The following is a 16945-nucleotide window of genomic DNA, read 5'->3' on the forward strand; positions in this document are numbered from 1 at the left end:
AGAGATGAACTGCTGCTGACCTGAAACCACTAACAAGAATGTTAAGGGGGTCCGGAAGGTGTTCCGGCGTATCCCCTCCGACGCTCAAGTCAGATGCTAGGATAGCGAAAATATAGAGAGTGGTGTGTGCCCACGAGTGAAGAATTAGGATGCAAATAATGAAAATGAACCTGGTATTTATAGGAGAGAGCTCCGGATTTAGCGCCTACCTTCCTTATCAAGAATCCGCGAATCCCGGGATTACAATCCCGAATATTTAGGCTGAGATCTCGCCCGAATCTTGTCTGACAAAGGAAATAACAAACATTTAATCTGAGCTGAACTGTTATCATGAGGACGCTATACTACCTGGGGTCATATGGAAAAGGGATGAGTGATCTATTGCTGAACTCCTGAACTCAACCCGAGCACTGATCCTAACATCTTAGCTAGCTCATCAAGGTTGTCCAACCCCTCTACCGAGCTAACTCCCTACTGACATCGGGGCTGAGATGAATTCCAGAGCTCCCAACCTAAGATGGAGATGATGGTGGAGGAGTTTGAAGGAGGTCCTGAGCTCCCGAGCTGAGCTCCCAAGCTCCCGAGCTGAGCTCCCGAGCCGAACTGGATGACGGTGTGGAGGAGCTTGACTGAGCTCCCGAGCTCCCGAGCTGGGTGATGGTGGTGGAGGAGCTTGACGGATCTCCCGAGCCGACCTCCTGAACCATCCTGTCTATCTAAGGATTGATCTTTACCTTAGGGTCGTCTTTGAGCTGAGGTGATTTCCTTATCGGGGTATCACACATTGTTATTGATATTTTATTATGGATAATGCTACATGTACATAGAGGGCTACATATTGGATTATACAATACACATGAAATTACAAAATTATCCTTACAATTGATTTGGAAAAAATATTTTCAAAATTCATTAAAAATATTTATGTAATTTTAAATATAATATATAACTCAACGTATAAAACTATATATATATACATATACATGTAGCATCACCCCTTTTATTATTTAAGGAAGCGTGATTGTTGCGTGAGGTCTGTCACCGGGAAAGTGTAGGGTTTCTGAAAAAATTTCACAGGGTAATCTTCTTCCTCACCAAATCCTCCCTTTCCTCGATCCTTCAAGGCAAGGATTAAAAAAATCAGTTCATCTTTTTCTGCTGCGATTTTGCAGTTCATCCAAACCTTTTTTTTTAAATCTGGGAAAAAGACAAGGTATGTCCCCATCTTATGACAGTGTTCTTTGTGTAAATGCATTGTATGGCATTAATTTTTTTTTTCTCTGTTGAAATATTCTTGGTGAACTTCAAAATTTTAGTTGGTAATGGCACAATGACGTTATATATTATAGTGTATGACCTTCACCTTCAAGTTTCCTTCAAGTTTCCCACTTATGGATTAACATTGAGCAGATTCACAGCAAAGATAAATGAAAAAAATGTAAAAATCAAAGAAAAATAAAGAACAATCGAAACGAATACGGTATTTTGGGTAAAATGTGTTCTTCACTTTGGGCTTTAAGCCCCATGCCACCTGAGCTGAGCTCTTTTGCTTTTGATTACTATGGTTTTTCTTTTGTTGCTTCCAAATATTCTTTTGATGATCATGTTGTCAGGCTAATCAAAGTGTTGTGCCTCTTTGCCTCTTTTTTTTTTTTTTTTCTAAATTATTATTATTAATATCAGAAGGCTAAAGGTCTTAGAAATGTTTCTTTCCTGCTTATTTTAGTCTTTTTTGTTTATAACCACTTACAATTGAAAGATGGCTTTATATTTTTGAGATCATGTATGTGCTTTACTTGTGCAACATTTTCTCACTAGCTATTTGTCAACCTTGAAAGCAGTAAAAATGATCTTTGGGAACCTAAACCCTAACGCCCTTCCCGTCGCTTTCTCCCTTCACCTCTTGCAGCCGTCGGATCGAAGCCGTCACTTCTGGAGATGGGTCGGCCGACAACCACTCACCTAGCCCTAATTTTTCCAGCTTCCATTTAAGCTCTGAATCGAAGAAAACGAGCCTGGTTCGCAGCTGTTCGTGATCTGTTCTTATGCAGCTCCTTCCTCGATTTTGCTCCGATTTCAGGTTATTTCTTGGTGTCTTAGCTTGGATTCGGAATTTAAGATTTTAACTAAGCGAAGCCCTGTTTTTCCATCTTGTTTCGAAGCTGCTTCTGTGCGTTTTCCGGCAAACAGTTTCATATCAACTTTGCTATGTATTTTCGGTTGTATTTTTGGTAAGCTGAAATCTCATCTTAATGTATTTCATCTGTATCTTTTATCTTGATGTATATTCAAGCAACAGTAATGATATCCTACAAAAATTTACATCGAGAAGCCTCACCTACCTTTTGTGCTTGGTTTCACAGCCAACCTTGATGGATCACTTGGTTTTTTGCTGGTTTACATATCTTTTTTCATAGCGTGTGAAAAATATGAAGCTTCAATTATTAATGTCACCTTTGGGCAGTAGATAATTTGAGTAGCTCAATTAGTTGGTATGAGTATTGCTTCCAAGCCTTTACTTTTCCACTTCGCATTAATGTTTCTGTAATATGATTTTTGTTCCCTAATTATTCTTATCTAATTCTTATGAGCTGATAGGTTGTTGTATATGCAGAATTCCGCAGAGACTGGCTCGAAGCTTTAGGTATTCCTTGGATCGAAGTATATGCAGAATTCCGCAGAGACTTGGCTTGAAGCTTTAGGTATTCCTTGGATCGAAGTAGAATCTCTTATTTAGTTTGAGTTGCCTGGTTTTTGACTTAAACACATCTGATGACCAGTTTAGTGTAATGGCTTGGTTGGAATCTTAGCACTTTGGACCAAAGGCTTGCAAAGAAATTTAATCTGTATATTTCACTAACAAGTAACCATAGTAATGTTTTTTCATTTTTTTGGCGGATCTTCCTCGTCTCTGAATGCATGTTATTTTGGTTATAAATGATTATTATTTTAAGTTTCATTTTGCAAGATTAATTTATAATTTACTTCTATTTTTTGCTGTTAATATATTCTGGATACAGTTGCAAGCAAGGGTGGTTTTTCACGCCATGCAGCTGTAATCCAGGTTTAAGGTAATTGTTTTACTTGTTCCAGAATTTGAATTCATTTTTGCACATGGAGGAAGCTTGTAGGTCCATATAAATTTTCTTGAGGCAATTTTTTAGGCAACATTAATGGCATAATTTATCGTCTAACTACTGTTTCCCTTGAATGCTTTCTTTTGTAGATATACAAATCACTTGAAGATGTTATTGGTTCTTATGCCAAGTGGTTCACGGCATCTCAAACAAACAGCAGATTATAGATATACAAATCACTTGCTGTAAAGAAATTCACGGAGTCGATCCTTCGATAAAGACCTTTACAAGCATGATATTATGGGCAGCCGCGCTCACCCGTCAATGCTTGCTCGTCAGGTTCATTTTCATCTCTATTACCTGCAAATGAGTGTAGCATAGTTGCTTGCTTTCAAGTACCAATTCAAAATGGTTTTTTTAAAACTATAACACGATTTACTTTGACTGTTTATGAGTATATATGTATATGTCGCCTAGGAATATTGGATTTAATTAATAGAGTATGGGACAAATAAAATTATTTTTGTAAACTAGCCAAGTTTCCATGCCTCGAGTGTTTGGTTCCCATGCTCGATTTTTCTTTTGTTCTTGCATTCCTGGACATTGTATACCTTTTTGCTTTGGTTCCCATTTATTTCGTAAGTATGTAGTTTATTTGTGGCTGCGAGGATAGTAGATGAGTTGTTGTTGAAGAAGCCTGTAGGCTATTAAATCTACTCATATAAGTTCAAAAACCGGGGCGAATAAAAACTAGCCACGGTATAATGCCAAACCGTGGCTAATCTTGAAAAATTCTTGTAGTGAGCTTGTTAATGTGTTGCTATCGCAGACCACCTATATATTTTCAACTTATTCAGCTGATCACACCACTCAAGAAAACATTAAATAAGAATATATTTTCTCATACTTGCTTCCAAGGATGACATGGAGATTGAGAGTTGTTTATTCTTCTTCTTCTCGATTAAACTTCCCTCTCTTGATATCGGGTCTCAAATAATTTGTCCAACGAAGCCTGCAACTCTTTCCACATCTATTCAAACCTTCAAATAAAAAATAAAAATAAAATCATCAATCAACAAGACATAAACATGAACTAAATCGCGATAATTGGCGTTTTTCGGTAGGGCTCTCCAGCTACCATGGCCATGTTTTTGGATAATCATAATAATGGAGGAACCATAAATCATTGCAATTTTACGAAAAATATTACATAAATCACAATTTAATGAAAAATATCAGCAAGCTTAACAATTGATTCTTCTACATAAATAAATTTAGATGTTTAAAATATCAATTAATATTAATAAATTATAAAAATATTTTGAAAAAATAAAATAAATATAAAAAAAATAATTTAAAGAAAAAAACTATATATAAATCAGCTTTATCATATAGTAAACCATTCATTTTAAAAATAAATATTGGGCAACCAAAAACACTTGAATAAGCTTTTTTTTTCAAATGGCACTTCTAAATATCCTTTAAACTCTTTCTCAATGTCTTAACTATTTTGTATAATTAAAAATTGATTCACTTCTCCATTTATTTAATTTTGGAACTTTCTATCATTACAGCAACATGAGAATTCCATTTAGTTTTTTCTTCTCTCGAAATCTTTCTGTGATACATAGCCTATGAAAGTTTGTTTTTGTTTACTCAAATATGAAAAATAACATGTCTCGTAAAAAAATAAATACAAACAATTAATATATAAGTAAAATTATCTTATACCAATAACTAAAGCTATCGTAAATCGTCATATAAGCGATAATTGGGTAATCTTCCAAACATGCAAGAACCTCGTTGTTTTTTATGGTTCTATAAATGTTAATATGATATCTAGGTGAATGCGTTAAAAATATAAAAATGATAAATGAAAACGAGATACCAGAACTATATTAAATAAAAATTTAATTTGATTGTCTCATAATAAATCGAATAAAACATTTGATTTAGGATTTTTGTAGTTAATTTTTTAAATTTTCTTTGACGATATTAATTTTTCTCAAGGGTTAGATGTCATTCATTAATTAAAAAAATTGAGTATGCACCATCCAAATGCTTAAATTATTTCTTGATTGTAAAATGTAAAATGATGTTTCGGATTTTGCAATCAAGATATAGTTTAAGTATTTGGATTGTGCAAACTCAAATTATTTTATTCATGATTGTCATCTAACATTTGTGAAGTTTAACTATCGCCGGAAGAAAAAGTAACTACAAAAATTTTAAATCAAATGTTTTATTCGATTTATTATGAGATATCTGAATTAAATTTTGTTTTGTATAGTTCTTTGTATTATCTTGTTTCCTTTATCATTCATTTATTCTTTTTTTTAACACATGCCTTTAGATATCATATTGACTGTTATAGGACCATAAAACTCGATGAATTCCTTGCATGTTTGAAAGAGTACCCGGTTACAGCTTATATGCATGTTTACGAATAACTTTATGTATAAGGATAAGGTAAAACTACTCATTTATTAATTGTTTCTAGTTATTTTTCTAAGACATGTTTCTTTCATATTTGAGTAATCAAAAACAAAATTTTGAAAACTATGTATCAAGGAAAGTTTTCGGGAAAGAAAGATATAAATAAATGGGTACTATCATGTTGTCGTAATAGTAGAAAATTTGAAAATGAAAAAAATTGAGAAGAGAAACAATTTTTAATTATATGAAATAGTTATGACATTATGAAAAAGGATACATGGAAGTGTCATTTGAAAAATATGCTTATTCAAGTGTTTTTGGTTGTCAATTATTGATCCTTAAATGAATGGTTTACCATATGGTAAATTTGAGATATCTATAGTTTTTTTTCTTAAATTATTTTTGTATATTTATTTTATTTTTTCAATATATATTTTTATAATTTATTAATTATGAATTGATATTTTAATATATTTAAACTTATTTATGTAGAAAATACCTATTCTTACTCTTAATAAGAAAAGCAAGGCGTGAGCCTTTTGTATTGCCTCTCTTTATACAAATGTTAATGTTAATTTATCTGATGTTTTTAATGAAATTGTGGTTTTTGTAATGTTTTTCGTGGAATTCCAATTATTTATGGTTTTTGCATGATTATGACAAATTGCTTAATCACTTAATATTATAAATGTAAATATTTTTTATATTCGTTTTTCAATTTGCAAAATAAATCTATAATCATATAATTTGGTGATTTACTTGTTCGATGTATTGACAATAAAATCTAAATGTTTCTCACTCGAAAATCCGACTGTTTGCACGATGCTCCAACATCATCTATCACATCACAACAACACGAAAGAAATCGAAAGATTTTTCTTGGCCACAACTATAAGAGCTAGTTGTAGTTGATGAGCAAAACAATGTAGGTAAAATGCACTTTAGTTTTCTTTTCAAATGAGTGCTTTTAGACCCTTTAAATTTACCCTCCATGTTACTAGCTCCATCAAATATGCTCATATTATACCTAGAATATTTTATCAATTGCGGCCTTAAGTGAGAGTGCAGTAGAAGTAGTAACAAGTTCAATCTCAATAAAACGTTCGTATACATGTCCACTACCATCCACATAACGGATGACAACTGACATTTGCTCTTTTGTTGACTCATCACGAGATTCATCAACTAACAATGAAACACCACTATCTTTGATAATAACATCAATCGTTTTAGTGGCACAAACACTAACTATTTCCTTTTGAATATCAGGGAATGTTTACTTGCAATTTTTAGGAGCAATTTTCAATATCACATCGTTAATCTCTTTTATTATGAGCATCTAAAAATTCTAGTTGGATAAGAAAGTTACTACCTGGATTAAGAGAATTTTCAGTTTCGTCATGACCCCGAAATGAAAGCCCTTGTCGCAACAAAACTCTAATACAATCAATCAAAGCATTGAGACGAATATGATAATCATTCCGCATTTGCTTTGACCGTTTGTGAAAAACTGATTGAATGTGTTCATCTTGATTTATCAAAGCTTCACAATTCATTCGGGCTTTATGAAGTTCACTGTCATTCTGGCCAACATTAATAACATTAATATGAATCCTTCACTAACAAAAGTTTCTCCTCATTCTTGTTTTTCCTTAGTTGTGTTGAAGACATATCAATACAAACAACAAAGAATACACCACATCTTTTTTTATACTACTACAACCAATCACCAAATTCCTTAAACCATGAAGGATTGAACCTTCTCCATTGGCTTACTCCAAATTTCCGTTTTCGGAATTCATAGTCAGATAGTTGACATGGACCTTTTTGCAAATATGCCCTTCCAACTTGAACCATAATGTTGGCATTATAAGCACAAATTGGAGTCCTTAATCCAGGATCCGCTAGTAGTCGTGAGAAATCAAATTCTTACCACTACATTTTCAATGCTTTGTACTTATGGTTATGGATCTTTTCTTTTATAAAATCTATACGTCGTAGATATATTGATTTTCTAACGAAATAAGAAAAAAATATAAAATGTTTATAGTGTACTCATACAATGAAATCAAACAAATTCTAGGCCAAAGCAACAAAATAATTAAGAATAAAACAACACAAAACAACTTCCATTTGATCTACCAAAAACCAATATTGTTTCAAAAACAAACCCAATCATTATGTCCGAAGATTGGAAGGATGAAAGAGATGATTGTTCACCATAAATAAAAAACTTGAAACAGTACATCAACTCAGTAGCTTCAATAACGCAAACTTCAATAACCAAATCTACCACCATTTTACACTTTACACTGTTCACTAATAAACTTTCAACGTTAGTAGTTTTGATCCACCAATACTGGACCTTGTAGCAACAAATCATCTTGAGAATCAACTCAATTCAAAAGGTACATCAACCAAGTATTGCCTATGTTGAACAAACGAATCAGTTTAGTATGAGAATCATAAAAATTGTTAGACAACAGCTAATCAATATAATGAAATGAAAACTTCAACCTACAACTTACTTACAAACTATATTGGCATATCATTTTTTCATTATTTAACTTTCGTTCGAATACAAAGTGAAGTAGACAAATATTTATTTTTGCATTATGCAAAAAATAATAGTCGCGTTAATTGTTTTTGAACAATTCAAAGTAAAAATATATCTACGTATGCATTATTATGTAAGCAGTTATATGAAATAAATTAAACTAAACATATCTTGCTATACTTTTTTATGGATTCTGAAACAAATTCAAAACACTTCTAGTTTTCCAGCTCTGACATCCCAAAAAATAATTCTAAAATCATTATTAAAAAATAATAAAAAGAAAAAGCATGAGCCGGAGATAATTCGAAGAGGGAAAAACACAAATTAATAAATTATCATTGTGGAATCAAATTAAAATGAGCTAATGCCTAAATTAAAATCTTATTTATTTAAGAAAAATCAACACATTATGAAGAAATATAAGTAATTAATATTTTCAAAAAAAAAAACAATCAACATATATAGATTTAATAACAAAGTTTTGCTTAGATCACTTGAATAAGTAAATCACCAAATTATATGATTAGTGTTTTATTTTGCGAACTGAAAACGAATATAAGAAATAATTAAATTTAATATTAAGTCAATAAGCAATGAATCATAATCTTACAGGACCTATAAAGCGTTGCAATTCCACGAAAAATATTACATAAATCACAATTACATTAAAAACATTATCGTAATTAACACCTGTATAAAGAGATGCATACCAAAAGGCTCACGTCATGCTCGTCCTTTTATTGTTTTACGATTAACAATTGACACTTTTTACATAAAATAAGTTTAGATGTTTAAAATATCAATTAATACATTATAAAAATACATTGAAAATATAAAATAAATATAAAAAAACTATAGATACCTCAGCTTTATCATATGGTAAACATTTATTTATGAATTAATAACTGGCAACCAAAATCACTTGAATAGGCATTTATTTTCAGATGACACTTCTAAGTATCTTTTAAAATCTTTCTCAATATATAACTATTTTATATAATTAAAAATTGTTTCAATTCACTATTTTTTTCATTTTCGAACTTCCTACCTTTACAACAAAATGATGATACCATTTATTTGTATCTTTTCTCGAAAACTTTTTGTGATACAAAGCCTACGAAAGTTTGTTTTTGTTTACTCAAATGTTAAAAGAGCATTTCTTATAAAAAAATAAATACAAACAATTAATATATAAATAGAATCATCTTATCATGATACGTAAAACTATCGTAGACCGCCATATAAGCGATAAATGGGTAATCTTTCAAACATGCAAGTACCTCGTCGTGTTCTATGGTCCTATAACAATCAATCTGGTATCTAAGTGCATGTTTTAAAAATAAAACAATAATAAAGGAAAATGAGATAATAAAAGAAATTATACTAAACAAATTTTTAATTCGGATGTTTAATAATAATAAATCGAATAAAACATTTGATTTAGGATTTTTGTAGTTAATTAATTTTTTAAATTTGCTTCCAACGATATTAAATCTTCACAAGGGTTTGATGACATTCATTAATAAAAAAAATTGAGTATGCACAATCCAAATGCTTAAACCATTTCTTGATTGTAAAATGAAAAATGATGTTTCAGATTTTGCAATCAAGGTATAAATTATGCATTTGGATTGTGCTACTCAATTTTTTTTAAAATGATCGTCATCTAACTCGTGAAATATTTACTATCATTGGAAGAAAATTTAGTGAATTAACTACAAAAATCCTTTTTATTCGATTTATTATGAGACATCTGAATTAAATTTTGTTTTGTATAGTTTCTTGTGTTGTATCGTTTCCTTATTATCAATTTAATTTTTTTAACACATGTCCCTAGAAACCGTATTGACTGTTACATGACCATAAAACACGACAAGTTCGTTGCATGTTTGAATGAGTACACGTTTACCGCTTATATGAAGGTTCACGATAGATTTACGTATTGAGATAAGATAAAAGCTACTCATATATTAATTGTTTTTAGTTATTTTTCTATAAAACATGTTTATTTCACATTTGAGTAATCAAAAACAAATATTTGAATGCTATGTATCACGGAAAGCTTTCGAAATAAGTTATAGATAAATGTTACTTTCATGTTGTCGTAATGGTAAAAAGTACGAAGATTGAAAAAAATGGAGAATATAAACAATTTTTAATTATACAAAATATTTATGACATCGAGAAAGAGTTTAAAGTATACATGAAAGTTACATTTGAAAAGAAAGAAATGTTTAATAAAGTGCTTTAGTTGCCAATTATTAATATTTAAATTAATGGTTCACCATATAGTAAATTTGAGATATTTATAGTTTTTTTTTTAAATTAAATTTTTTTTCAATATATTAATTGATATTTTAATACATTAAACTTATTTATGTAGAAAATGACAATTGTTACTTGTAAAAGTAAAAAGATGTAATTTTGCTGATATTTTTCATGACATTGTTGTTTTTGTAATGTTTTTCATGAAATTCCAATTATTCATGGTTTTTGCATGATTATGATAAATTATTTAATCACTTAATATTAAATGTAATTATTAAATTCGTTTTTCATTTCGCAAAATATTTACTTGTTCAACTGATTTAAGCAAAAAATTGTTATTAAATATATATATATATATATATATATATATATATATATATATATATATATGATTGTATTTTTGTGAACATATTAATTGCTTATAGTTCTTCATAATGTGTTGATTTTTTTTAAAATGAATATGATTTGAATTGAGGCATTAGCTCATTTTAATTTGATGATTCTTTAATGATATTTTATTAATTTGTGTTTTCCCATTTTTAGTTATAACTCTGGCTCGTTTTTTTTTTTTTAGTATTGATTTTGTTTTTATATTTTGGGATTATAGGGCTGGAAAATTAGTGTGATAAAATTTGTTTCAAAATCCATATAAAGTATAACAATATATGCTTTATTTTATTTGCTTCAAATAATTTATTTGAATATTTGCTTACATAATAATGCATATTAACATATATTTTTATCTTTGAATTGTCCGAAAACAAGTAACGCTACTAATAATTTTTGCTTAATTGACCTAGAAGTAAGTATATTTGTACTTCTCTTTGCCTTTAAATGAAAGTTAAATAATGAAAAAATGTTAAGGCAATAAAATTTGCAAGTATGTACTAGGTTGAAATTTTCATTTTATTATATTGATTAGTTGTCGTCTAACAGTTTTTATGATTTTCATACTGCACTGGTGTGTTTGTTCAACAAAAAAGACAATACTTGGTTGATGAACCATTTTTTTGATCAAGTTGTTTATCAAAGATGATTTGTTTTACATGGACCAAGATTGATGGATCAGAGCTAGTAAAGATGATGGATGATTAGTTAAAAGAATGTAAAGTGTAAAAATGTGGTAAATTTGGTGATTGAAACTTGCGTTGTTGAAGTTATCGAGTTGATGTAATGTTTCAAGTTTTTTTGATTGATGGTGAACAATCATCTCTTTCATCCTTCAAATCTTCAGAGATTAAGTTGTTTGAGTTGAGAAAAAAAAATTGCGATCCTTTTCAGTGTCGCTCTTGATATTAAACTTGGTACGAGATGCGTACGTGAATATTTTTGGTGTAATTGTTCAGACCTTTTTTGTGTAAAACACATATTATGATAAACACTCATCTGACATTTTTTTCCTTAATTTGTAGCTTTAAGTTTTATGACAAACAAATGTCAAATGCCTAGTAACATTCAACATGAGCTTCATTCTCTCTTGAGCCTACAATGCATTATAATCCCTGTTCTTACAAAGTATCAGCAACTTTTGTTGGGTCCGAATATGCAAGCAATCTTGGTTTTGATGATAACAAAATTTGTCATTATGTTTCTAGCATATTTACTTAAGTGTGTAGATTATATTTTGAAAGTTAAGAGATGATGAACTCGAATTCAACCAAACCAAATTTTTGGCGCAGCTTTTTATTTCGAGCACATCTCATAGCTTGATCTAAAAGACCAGCCTCCAAAACCATTGAACAACCAACTCACATATTTACAAGTCATATTTCAGACGAGTTGAAACATTATCGAGTTAATTTATGTTTCAAGTTTTTTTGATTGATGGTGAACAATCATCTCTTTCATCCTTCCAGTCTTCAGACATTAAGTTGTTTGAGTTGAGAGAGAAAATTGCGAGCCTTTTGAGTGTCGCTCTTGATATTAAACTTGATACGAGAGGCGTACGTGAACATTTTTTGTGTAATTGTTCAGGCTTTTTTGTCTTTGTAGTTTATGTTTTATATAAGGACAAACAAATGAGCTTCATTCTCTTGAGCCCACAACACATTATAAAAACAAGTATCAACAACTTTTTTTGGGTTCGAATATGCAAGTAATCTTGGTTTTAATGATAACAAAACTTGTTATAATGTTTTAACATATTTAATTAATTGTGTAGTTGGTAGATTACATTTTGGAAGTTTAGAGATGATGAACGCGAATTCAACCAAACCAAGTTTCTGACGCAGCTTCTTATTTCAAGCATATCTCATAGTTTGATGATCCAAATGACCAGTGTGAGACCCCTGTCCCACATGGGAAAAATGAAAGGTTTAAAATGAGTTTAAAATGGGCTACAATGGACTTCTATAGCAACTTGAGTTAATCATTTTCGTAAAGCGAGGACGAATACGAAGTAGTTGCTATAGGGGCCCATTATGCATTCGCGCATACGCGGGCCTGGGCTCGGGTGTGACAGAATGGTATCAGAGACGGTCACCAGCCCGCAGACCCCGGGAAATAAGTGCTATGCGGGACAAAGTGCTACGTGCGTGGGAGGCACCTCTTGAACCTGCGGGGCAAAGTGCTACATGATGGAAGCCACCTCTTCATGGTGCTGGTGGATCGAGAGGTCAGGTCGCGACGAGGACGTCGTGTTCTGAAGGAGGGGTGATTGTGAGACCCCTGTCCCACATGAGAAAAATGAAAGGTTTAAAATGAGCTTAAAATGAGATACAATGGACTTCTATAGCAATTTGGGTTAATCATTTTCGTAAAACGAGAACGAATACGAAGTAGTTGCTATAGGGACCCATTGTGCATTCGCGCATGCGCGGGCCTGGGCTCGGGGCGTGACAACCAGCCTCCAAAACCATTGAACAACCATCTCAAATATCTACAAATCATATTTTAGACCAGTTGGACCAATTCAAATATTAGCTAGGTCAAACCGCTGCCTCAACATTGAATTGGAGTAATGAACGAATTTATGACGACAAGCAGTTTGACAGATCAACTCTGGTATTTTCGCTATATCTTGCAGCTCGGTTATCCAAAGGGAATGTTTCAGTATTCATTGCAAAGCTGAGAACATGATCTAGAAATCATCTTCACAGGTTGAGGTCTGAACGGAAGCATAAAGATCCGATAAACTGCATTGAAAAGCCTCTAGGTCTGCACTGAAATTCTGCAGAGCAGAATTTTTGGAATAGTTTGGTATTTCAAGCATAACTCCCTCATATGAAATCCAAATTGAGTCATTTTTGATGCGTTGGAAAGCTCAGAGAAAGGGCTACAACTTTGTTGTTCATTACTTTGCCCAAAAATCAAATAATCATTTTTCAATTGCTTCCTCAAGTGCTGACTGCTCCATTCTAGGCTTACTGCTCCAAAATGAGACTTGTTGAGCAAGACCAGGTGAGCGAGAACAGTTCATATAAATTATAATCAGTTCTAATACAACATTGAGAAGATCAAACAATTATTTATAAATACAATATTGGAAAGATCAAACAATTGCTCATAAATACAACATTGGGAAGATCATGCAACTACTTTTGAAGAGAATTGAATGCATTAGCAGCCTATATAATGAAAACCAACAAACAAACCCAATAATTATCTTCGAATTGGAAGGATGAAAGAGATGATTGATCACCATAAATAAAAAACTTGAAACATTACATCAACTCAATAACTTCAATAACGCAAGTTTCAATAACCAAATCTACCACCATTTTACACTTTACAATATGTTCACTAATCATCCCTCAACTTAGTAGCTTTGATCCATCAATACTAGTCCTTGTAGAAACAAATCATCTTGAGAAGCAACTCAATTCAAAAAAAGGTGCATCAACCAAGTATTGTCTATGTTGAACAAACACATCAGTTTAGTATGGAAATCATAAAACTTGTTAGACAGCGGCTAATCAAGATAATGAAATGAAAATTTCATTCTACAACTTACTTACAAACTGTATTGTCATATCATTTTTTCAATATTTAACTTTCGTTTGAATGCAAAGTGAAGTAGACAAATATTTATCTCTACATTATGCAAAAATTATTAGTCGCGTTAATTGTTTTCGGACAATTCAAAGGTAAGAATATATGCAAATCTATCCTTCATCTGCACCGAAAACAACAAGATTGCATGCCCCCGACACCCGTTCTCTACATCCACGCCTCTTCACTATTACTTCTCACACACTTGGCGCTTTTCCACACCTCTCGCTGCATAAAACAATCGCCCACGCACTCCCTCTTACTCCACATACAGGTACCACATGACATCAATTTCATTTAAATTATTATTGTTTGTCGAATGTTACGATCCATATGCTCAATCAGTGAATTCAAATCCTCACCATTTCACGTTTTCTGTGTACAATTTATGTTTTTCTAATTCGAAATTCACAATCTATATACTCAATTGATTAAACCCTCGCCAATTCACGCCTCCAGGGTAGGGTTTGTGTTCTAATCAAACTAAAAATTTAATATCAATATTAAATGATTAAGATATTATAAAAATCACCACTAAATTTAATTATTAATATATATATATATATATATATATATATATGTAGTAATTAAAATTAAAATTTATTTAGATACCACATAAAATTTATTCTCTTTAGGTCGAACAATCATGATACATTGCTCTTGGAATCGAAGAATGGTTATTTTGAGCCAATAAATAAAAGGGGAGCCATATAAGGTTGACATGATAATTAAGTTTGTATAATTATTATGTAACCTTCTGTTACATACAATGATACAATGTTAAAGAATTGGACCTTTAATAAATGTACTTTTTAAGGAAATACATTGAAGAGATAATGCTTGTAAATATTTCTTTAACTAATATGATGGAAAATTTGAATCCTTAATTCTCAATAATTCTTCCAAGATTAATTATATCAACCATTTAGTTACATCTCAGGTTTCCAAGCTTCACAAAGCCAATTTTCTCATCAGATCAAAAGCAAAACCCAGCATGGGCCGAACAACAATTTTCTTACCCAAAAGGTAGATTCAATGTTTTATCAATCCACATTCAGTGTTTAAATTATTTTAATTAGATTCATATAATCATTTCTCATTGTAGCATTTTGCATTTCTACCCTCAATCGTTCGTGAAACAAAGTTCCTAATGGGTTCAAAGATATCAGTTGCTTGCAACTTGTAAAATAATTAGTTGCCCCACAATTCCTGCTTGATGTAGTCGTCAAATGGTTTAATGTTAAAGTCATTTGCAAGAGTGACTCACAAGTCAAAAACCGATCTGATGACATGCATATCTGAGCCAAGCAAGAAATGAAAAAAAAATAAAAAAATAATAACAACTCAAGCAGGTTTACCAAATTTCGGTTCATCATTGATCATTGGACTGCCCATTGTAATAAATTTTTATATTGTAAAGAAATATGATAATCACTTTTCTTTATTTTTTTTATTATCAATTTGTACTATAGCTTCTGAAAATCATTAGAAGGAAAAAACTGGTTACACTCATTTTAACATTTCTACACAATTTTATTTTGCCCGTGCATGTACGTAATGGGTCGGAAAATATCCATTAAATCTTCCTTTTTTACTGTTATTTTTATATGCTATAATATATGTCCAAAATCTAACATGCAGTTTATTTTCCTTAATTTATTTTATCAACAGGGTACAATCCGGTGACGGTAGCTAGCTCTGCGTCTGTCGAACACATGCAAACAACTTTCACTAGATAAATTCTTATGATAGGTTTCATATCCTAAAATTACCAATTACATCGTGTGTTAAATTGCATGTTCCTAACTATAATAATTATAACCATTTACACCATGTTTTAAATTACATGTTGCTAACTATAATAATTAATACAGACATATTTGCAAAAAATACTTAAAAAAAACAGACAAGTCAACGCCTAACCATTCAAATTCGCTGATTCAAACACGCCATGAACAACTAAAAAAGGCATTACAACTAAAAAATAAAGGACAATAGAAATATAATGTCACATTACTAATAATTGTTAAACATCAAGCTAAAAGAAATAATTAAATAATGATTTTTTTTCTCTCTTTAGAACAGTACATTTTTTTCATAATTATCATGCCATTTTATAAATCATTGGGTTGCTCAATTAATTTTTGATAAAAGTCTTATTTAAAATTTTGAAAGAATACTATTTTATATAAAACAATAACAAAATTAATTTTATGAGACAATTGAACAAAAACAACAATCACAAAGGACAAGATAACTGTGTATTGAAAATATAATTTTGGAAACAAATGTAAATAAAATGGCTTTGTTTGTTTGTATTCTTTGGAAATAAGGAGACTCCGGAGAGCACTAGAGATACCCATGAATTCCAAGATGATGTTAGTTTGTGCTTTTCGTTTGTTTTCTTTGAGATTCATGATTTCCTTTGAGTATATGAATATGTATCTTTTTAGTCCAAATGTTGCTGCGTAGGAACAACAATTAATGGAAAGTTGTTAATAATATAGTGGTTGAGAGGTAAAGAACGAATCTTTTTATTTATTTGTAATGAAAGAGATAAGTTTATTTATAATTTACTGGATAATTCGGTTTGGTTTTTTAGTAGGCTTAAAGAGTA

General features: G+C 31.0%; 1 long non-coding RNA gene across 5 annotated transcripts; it reads left to right on the forward strand.

Annotated features, from left to right (window-relative positions):
• Positions 1–1050: 1050 nt before the first annotated feature.
• On the forward strand, positions 1051–16179 carry LOC140882050 (uncharacterized). 5 transcript variants are annotated; one of them, XR_012150126.1, is made up of 7 exons: positions 1051–1213; positions 1910–2080; positions 2615–2702; positions 2781–3071; positions 3227–3416; positions 15269–15354; positions 16000–16179. It is a non-coding gene; the product is annotated as an uncharacterized lncRNA (long non-coding RNA). The 5 variants fall into 5 exon arrangements; XR_012150125.1 differs by lacking the exons at positions 15269–15354; positions 16000–16179 and having other exon boundaries at positions 1842–2080; positions 3227–7270; XR_012150122.1 differs by lacking the exons at positions 15269–15354; positions 16000–16179 and having other exon boundaries at positions 3227–7270.
• Positions 16180–16945: the final 766 nt, after the last annotated feature.

The sequence above is a fragment of the Henckelia pumila genome, chromosome 2, assembly GCF_033568475.1.
Source record: "Henckelia pumila isolate YLH828 chromosome 2, ASM3356847v2, whole genome shotgun sequence".
Lineage (NCBI taxonomy): Eukaryota > Viridiplantae > Streptophyta > Magnoliopsida > Lamiales > Gesneriaceae > Henckelia > Henckelia pumila.